Here is a 7623-nt window from a genome sequence, read left to right as displayed (position 1 = left end):
GCTGCAGAACAACTCCTGCCTCCTCATCATTACCATACACCACATATGACTGGGAGCAGCTGCCCATCCTTACACATACACACACACACAAACACACACCCCTACATGTACATTTGTCATACTTCTTTTTCAACTGAACAAGATAATATTAAGAAACTTTACTTCTAAAAATGGCTTCAGATATTACTTTTCTCATGTATAATGAAAGAAGAAATGTCTGACAAAATGATTTCCATGTTCTTCGAAATTTCTCAGTCGTTCCCACCTTGACCTGAATTCTATAATCCTTTATCCCTTCAGTCATCTCTATTCATATTCTATCTGGTAGATAATTCTCTCAAATGTGTCAAAAATATCTAAAGCCTTGTTTCATTACTTTGTTCTTGTCAAGAGAAACAAAGGACACTCTTACCTAATACCAGATCTTGTAGCTCACATTGTAGTCTGATGCTTGAATCAAATGAAGATTTAATTTTAGATGTTTTTTTGTTTAGCTTATTAACTTTATATAATATTTTTTAAAAATAAATTTACTTATTTATCAACTTTACTTAGTATTAATAGGCTTATGTTATAAAATATTAAGTAATGAAATAATTTAATTTTAAACTATAAAAATTACATTAATATTCTTTATAATCTCAGTTTTCACTTCCTATTTTTGTTTGGTGGCTGTCCCATTTGTGGTCATTGCAGTTTTCTGTCTTAAATGCATTTTATGTTGAAGAAAAATCTGTGGGGTCTTTTTTAGCTGCTATCTTGGCTCAGTTGTTCACAGGTGAGGTTGTCATCTTGGAAATTCTCACTCTCCTTTAGCAATTTTTATGTTCTCTACTCCTGGAGATGGCTGCAAAGACTATTTTCTATATATGCTTATTTTACTTGGAATTTTTCAGGACTTAACATGGTCTTAGTAAAACTTTAAGGGGTAGATAATTATAACATTTTAATATTAAAATATTCATGAAGTTGTTGTGATTCCAGTAACAACAAAACAAGAAGTTCTTATCAAGAGAGACACTGATTAGTGCTATGTTATTAGTACACATGTTTAAAAATTTTCCATGATATGTTAATCTAAGCAAACCACAAAATGGAAGTAGCTTTGTGACTCTTAATTTGAGGCATTAAAACAAAAAAACTAAAATGATAGGTCTATGAAATTTTATATTTTTATTACCTGTCTAAGCTCAGAATATATTGGTTTAGAAGAATAACTTTTTAATTTGGAGATTGTCACATAGTGAATGCTCAGTAAATATCTGTATAATATTTTATCATTACAGAAGGGATAATTTTGCTGCAATGCAAAATCTGATGACGGTAGACAACGTACTCAACTTCCAATTGTTTCCCTATGGTAACTGAATTACATTTTAATATATATATATTTTCCCAGCAGAAGGGCAATAATTCTTTCAAATATTAAACAGTAAGAAAGAAATTATGTACTTCACATGAATAAAATTTTGGAATAAATTAGCTAGATAATCATCTCACCTTCTTTGCATTAGAGATAAAAGGCTGGTCCAAGTGATGTGGTAGCCCTATATATCAAACCTTATGATCTGCTTTTTATATGTTTTGGAATTTTTAAGTATCTGGCATGAGAAAATTCAGTTGGTATAAATCAACAGAGAGAACAGGTAAGTGTCCATGGGGAAGTTATGGAGCTATTTCCTACTTCTATCAGATGTGTAAGAGCCTTTAATTGCCACTGTTTTCAATGAGTTACATGGGAAAGAACTGCAACGTACAGAAGAGTTTTTTATGTTACTATAACGAAAAATCCACCATCTACTACACACTACTTGATGGAACACTTTTATTTTGTGATGCTAGGAATGATCAAGAGTTACTGAAGTTGCCTTTTGTGTTAAATATAGAATTAATTGTTTCCCTACTATTTGCTAGATATTGATAGGTAAAATTTTGCTTTCCTAAATTGAAAGTGAATTAACATAGATTATCCTTATAACATCTATTATACATTTAATATAAGCGCATGTTTGTATGATTAATGAATATTGACATTTTTTTTTTTTTTTTGTGCTAGACAAAGTGGTGGGTAAGTCAGCAAATACCTTTATAGTAAGCAAAGATGTATTGCTACATTTACAAGCAAAAGTGTAAAAGGAAAATGCAAATGATTACCCTTAACATGATGCCTCTTTCAAGCAGCATGTAAACAAAAGTAAGATATTCTTCCATCTACATGTTTATTATTACAATATTTTAAGCAGAATTTAGAAAAGCTAAAATGCTTTACTAACTATATACATTTCTCTTTTAAAGTAAACAAAATGGCTTATTTTAAAAAGAACACCAAAATTCCCTATTTGTATTAACAACAAGAATTTTGAATGCAGTATTCCAAAAAAGATAATATTGAGAAAGTAGTCTAAGACTGGGTATTGCCAAGAGCTGAAAATTAATGCTATGGAATGATAGTTTATTTTGTTGTATTTTAAGTAAGAAAATAGGCCAGGGAGAAGATGTAGAAAACATGAACAAGAAAAACAAAACTCAAATATTTGACATATTTAGGACAAGGTATTCTTGATGGATCATTGTCTTAGCTTGTTTCCTGACCCACATAGTGCCTAATATCAATCAGAGAGAAAGTTTTCTGACTACAACCCCCTTTTACAAGCGTTTCTCCCCAGTGCTCTGTCAATAGAAAGAAAAGCTTTGATTTATTCACTGACAATTATTGGCTATTCTATCATTCTTTTCCTGTTCAAAACATTTATTTGATATTTCTACAAATACAAATTTAAAATTGCAAATAGGGACCTGAATGTACTGGCCTTGGTATGGGTGTGTATTCTATACAGATATATTCTACCAGCAAAAATTAGTGTTTTCACGGGAATTGAGTATAAAGATACTAAAAATACTGATCTTTGCTGAGGAATTCTGATGTACGATAAGTATCTCATAATTCACAGTACACCTGATGCTAATTTTGTGAGATAATGATTAATTTGTTGAATTAACAGAATGTGTTTATGTTGAACATTTAGTTTTGCCCAATTATGAAAGTGTCCCTATTCACGTGGGTATTTTGATGTTGTGTGAATATAACCCAGAACATAATGTTAATTCTAAACATTATCAAGTTTAATGCTGTGTGCTACAAAAGGGTTCAGATACAAACATTATAAATACCAGTAAATTATTAGATATTTTGTCTAATTAAATATAAGCATGCATATATTTGCCAACATTCAATTAATAGTTCTGTTTTAAAATTTCATCTAGATGTTAAATATTTAAATCCTGAAGTTTATATGAAATTCCTATAGTAGATTTTGTAAGAGAAAGGAAATGGATTAAACAGAAGTTATAATGCCTCTATTGGTTGTTTTCAATTACATTGACTATATCATTTGAATTGTTGGAAATGAATAACTATTTTACCTTTAAATGATTTCCTTCCCGTAGACAAATTTTTATGTATCAATATTACCAGCAAAGAAAATCCTGAAGGATGAGTTTTCAGTTTCTTGTGTTATAGTTTCCCTTTAATTTCAATGTGAAAGGCCAGAATTCCATCTATAATACATGATCTGACAAGAAAAGAAAAAACATCTGCAATGATTTCATTTGTGATTCCGTTTCCTGCATTGCATTAGATGCAATATAAAACCTTTTACACAAAACATCAAAAATGTTTTATTTTGATGATTAAAATAAAAAAAAAAGCACTCCCAGGACAAAAACTGATCATATTTCCAACAAGCAGTCTTTGTTTATTTTATCTACCTGAAACATTTGAATCTCCAGATTAAGTAGTTTTGCTAATCGGTTTACATCTCCAAGCAGGCTGTAGTTCCTTAAATATTTATACAGTCTTAATGTACACCATGCTGGTTTTATTAATTTTAACCCCAAAGCCTCTTCTACCAATTACTACTTAATTACTACATTGCTTTTCCTGTTGATTGCCTTTGTTCTTTACTACAATATTAAAAAAAAAAGGTTGGGGGAGGGTGGAGGCATGAGTCTTAAAACAGCTAAACAAAATACCTCTTGGAATGATTCAGTATGCAGGACCTCACTCCTCTGACTCACCTGTCTATTGCAGGCAAACTTTATTGTTTTGGTTTTGCTTTGTTTTTTCTTAATCCAAAGGCATATGCTTTCTTTTATCCTAAGAAAACAAAATAAAAAAAAATTTGTTTGATGGTGTTGATTTTAGTCTTGATGTACCTTGATAAAAGCACATCAAAGTCATTGAATCATCCCATCTTTCAGCCCATCAGCAAAAGAAAACATGCCTCATAGGAGCTTACTAAAATCCCTCAGTCAAATAAAGTTAAAATATTACCCTGGTGAAATTCATTTAACATTTTATTTTACAAAATGTGTTTGTGAAAGTCGTTTGTTTCAAGTGCTAAATTTTTAAAAATTCTAATATCTTTCTAGAATGTGAATTATTTTAGAATGTAAAATTATACTTGTGAAATGCAACGATTGACACACACACATATGATTGGAATATTTGCCATTTAAAATGTTAACTTTATCTGAAATAGCATCATTAAATATAACAAGGAAGTTTATTTTTTAAAATTTTGTATCTCCCTAAATAATCACAAAGAAATATTTTTCACTGCAAATATGAATCCATTTTTAAACCTACTCAAAGGATAAAATTCCATACTATCATATTTTAGACACTGAGAATTGAAATACTTAGTTCTGGTTTCTAAAGAATATAAGTTAAAAATTATACTCTTTTGATATGTTTACGTATAGTTTAGTGAGTTTAATCTTTTACACCTATCATTTATCTATTTCAAAGTGATATATGCATATGCACACGTATATATATCTTACACACAAATCACACTTATTCTTTCATATATATATATGTCAATGGAGGGACAGTCTGAAATAGTAAGAGTAATAAATTGATGTGCACTTTAAAAAAAATAAATTGATATGCACTTTTTTTTTAAAAAAGTGATTTATTATTTATTGTTCCTTGTCTTACTAGAAGTCACTGGTTGATATTAGTTGCCAAAGTTTTAAGATAATTTCATTTAATTTAAAATGACTTACACTCATTGTTTTTCATATCATTTTAATTCCTCACAATTGTTTTAGTTTTTTAATGGCAGTTCTGTTTAAGAAGTAGCAACTCAAACTAGAGTACAAAAAATTTATTTTAAGTAAATTATACATAAAATATCTGAATTAGGCTCTGTAGTTAACTCTAAACCTATTTTTTTCAATTTTTAATCCAAGTTTTTTAAAATTATTATACTTTAAGTTCTGGGATATATGTGCAGAAAGTGCAGGTTTGTTACATAGGTATACACATGCCACAGTGGTTTGCTGCACTCATCAACCCATTATCTACATTAACTTTTAGAATACTTGAGTATTGATTCTACATTGTGCTTTTCAGCGATGAAAAATATATATTCTTTATGTTGCCACTAATACATAATTTTTAAAACATTTTAAATAGCATTTAAATGTAAACCCTAAATACTCACACCTGTCCCTAGCACATAGTAGATGCTAAAAGTATTTGATGCTTATATGCATGAGTCAATAAGTAGGTTCATAATACAACTTTTCAATTTATCCTGATCAACTAACTACTGCACGACTCTCATGTTTTTTATGTAAGTAAACAAGCTCCTAATAATTTTTTTCTTTCTAGTCACCTTGCAGGAATTTGCATGTTATATTTTCCCATATTTGTTTTATACCTCCAGTGAAAACTCATTTATCCAGCCACAGCTTACTCAGCTTTCTTCCTTGTCAAAGCATTCAGGACACTTTCTAGTCTGGTCCAAACTACTTTTCTAACTCTCTCCCACTGTTCCCTGGTATGAGTCTTCTCTATTCTTGAGAGAATAATCTGCTAGCTTTCCCTCAAACATATCTAATATGCTCTTAACTTATCATCTTTGTTTCTGTTGAAGCCATTATCTTCTTGCTTCTAACACAAATCACACTCATTATTTAATCTTTAGATCAAACCCTATCACCCCCAGGAAGCTTTCCCAACCACTGTGGTTTCCTACTTCCCTTAGAATCCCGACACTATGTTATGACTAGACCACTCCTTTGTTTGGAGTTATGATGCATGCTTCTCTTGTCTGTTCAATAGCCATATAAACCCTAGATTTTTGCTGAACACCAGTATGGTATTCGTATGGAGATTCTCAATGTATTTTAGTGAGTAAAATAAGTAGATATACTCTGCTGGATAATTAGCTCACATTTCTACCCACTGGAAAAGAGTGAGTAGTTATATCCAACTGCATAGATACTATGAGGATTTAATTATATTTGTTTACATGGAACTGGATTTCACCATTGTACAAGGTTCCAATTAATCCAACATATGTAAATGTACGACATTATACCCACACCAAGCCACATGCTGCTATGTTAGGACAAGATTTAAAATCAAAACAAAACCAAACCACTTCCTTTTGCTGAAATATGAAATGAAATTTATTTCCTATTCAGTTTTTTTGTTTGTTTTTGAAAATCAGGTATCATTAACAAAACCAATGCTCTTCTAGTCCGCATTTTGGTACAAAAAATAAAGATTACATGATAAAATTTTAAAGCATATCTTATTTTAAAACTGACAGTCTTAATTTTCTTTAACAAGAATTTGAAGAGATCAATCATCTATTTTATATTCTGGAGTTCAGTTGTACACAGAGGACCTCATTGCTTGAACTTTCCTTCTCTTTATACATAGACATTTTTATAAAATATTCATAAGAGATTGTTGACTATAGAACTATGGCAATCCTCTTGAGTGATCCTGGGAGTTTTTCAGTCAATGAGCTCCATGCGGCTCTGGCAGCATGAGCTACGCTCCATAAATCAGACTAAAACCATTTTATGCTGCTTTTAAAATTACTGCTATCAACAAAACCCATGAGGCTGAATTACTTAATCTATGCAGATGTTGTTAACTGCATTAATTATTTAATTCTGACAATAAAACAGCAGTTCCATTTGCCTTAATGCAGACCATTCAGGCTGCTAAGTTTTGAAAGGAAATTTAACGTTATGACCGCTAGATGGGAGTAGACAACTTTTTAAGCTATATACAGTCAGTTTGAAATGGTAGTTGCTAAACTTAGATGTAAGGTAATTCTAGGTTACTGTATTACATTTCTAACCAAAGCTCACAAAATATCTTTTGTTAACTAGTGTAGGTTACATTAAGATTGAATTGCTTTCCTCAAGAACGAAATTGATTTGAGGGAACTTTCTTCTTTGTTGTTAGTATAGTCATTTCTATGATTTCATGATGAATACACAATATAGAAACTTTAGTGTCTTTATTGATATGAAAACCAATTTCACATACCGGTTAAATAAACACTAGTTCCATAAATTAAGTGGTCCTTTTGAAGTCTGATGGTATTTATTTAATCACATTAATTAGAAATTAACACATGGAATTGTATAGATTATTGCTACCTTTAGACTGCTAGTTAATGGATTACTTTATGCACATGTGTTGAATATTAAGCTTCTCCAATCAGGCATGAGCATGAAGCCAGACATGTACAGAAAGCAAAATTATTATTACTTTTTTAACCAGGACATAGTGAAACATGGCAGGACAAT

This window comes from Rhinopithecus bieti, unplaced genomic scaffold, assembly GCF_001698545.2.
Source record: "Rhinopithecus bieti isolate Rb0 unplaced genomic scaffold, ASM169854v2 scaffold_11936, whole genome shotgun sequence".
NCBI lineage: Eukaryota > Metazoa > Chordata > Mammalia > Primates > Cercopithecidae > Rhinopithecus > Rhinopithecus bieti.
This window is presented reverse-complemented; position numbering follows the sequence as displayed.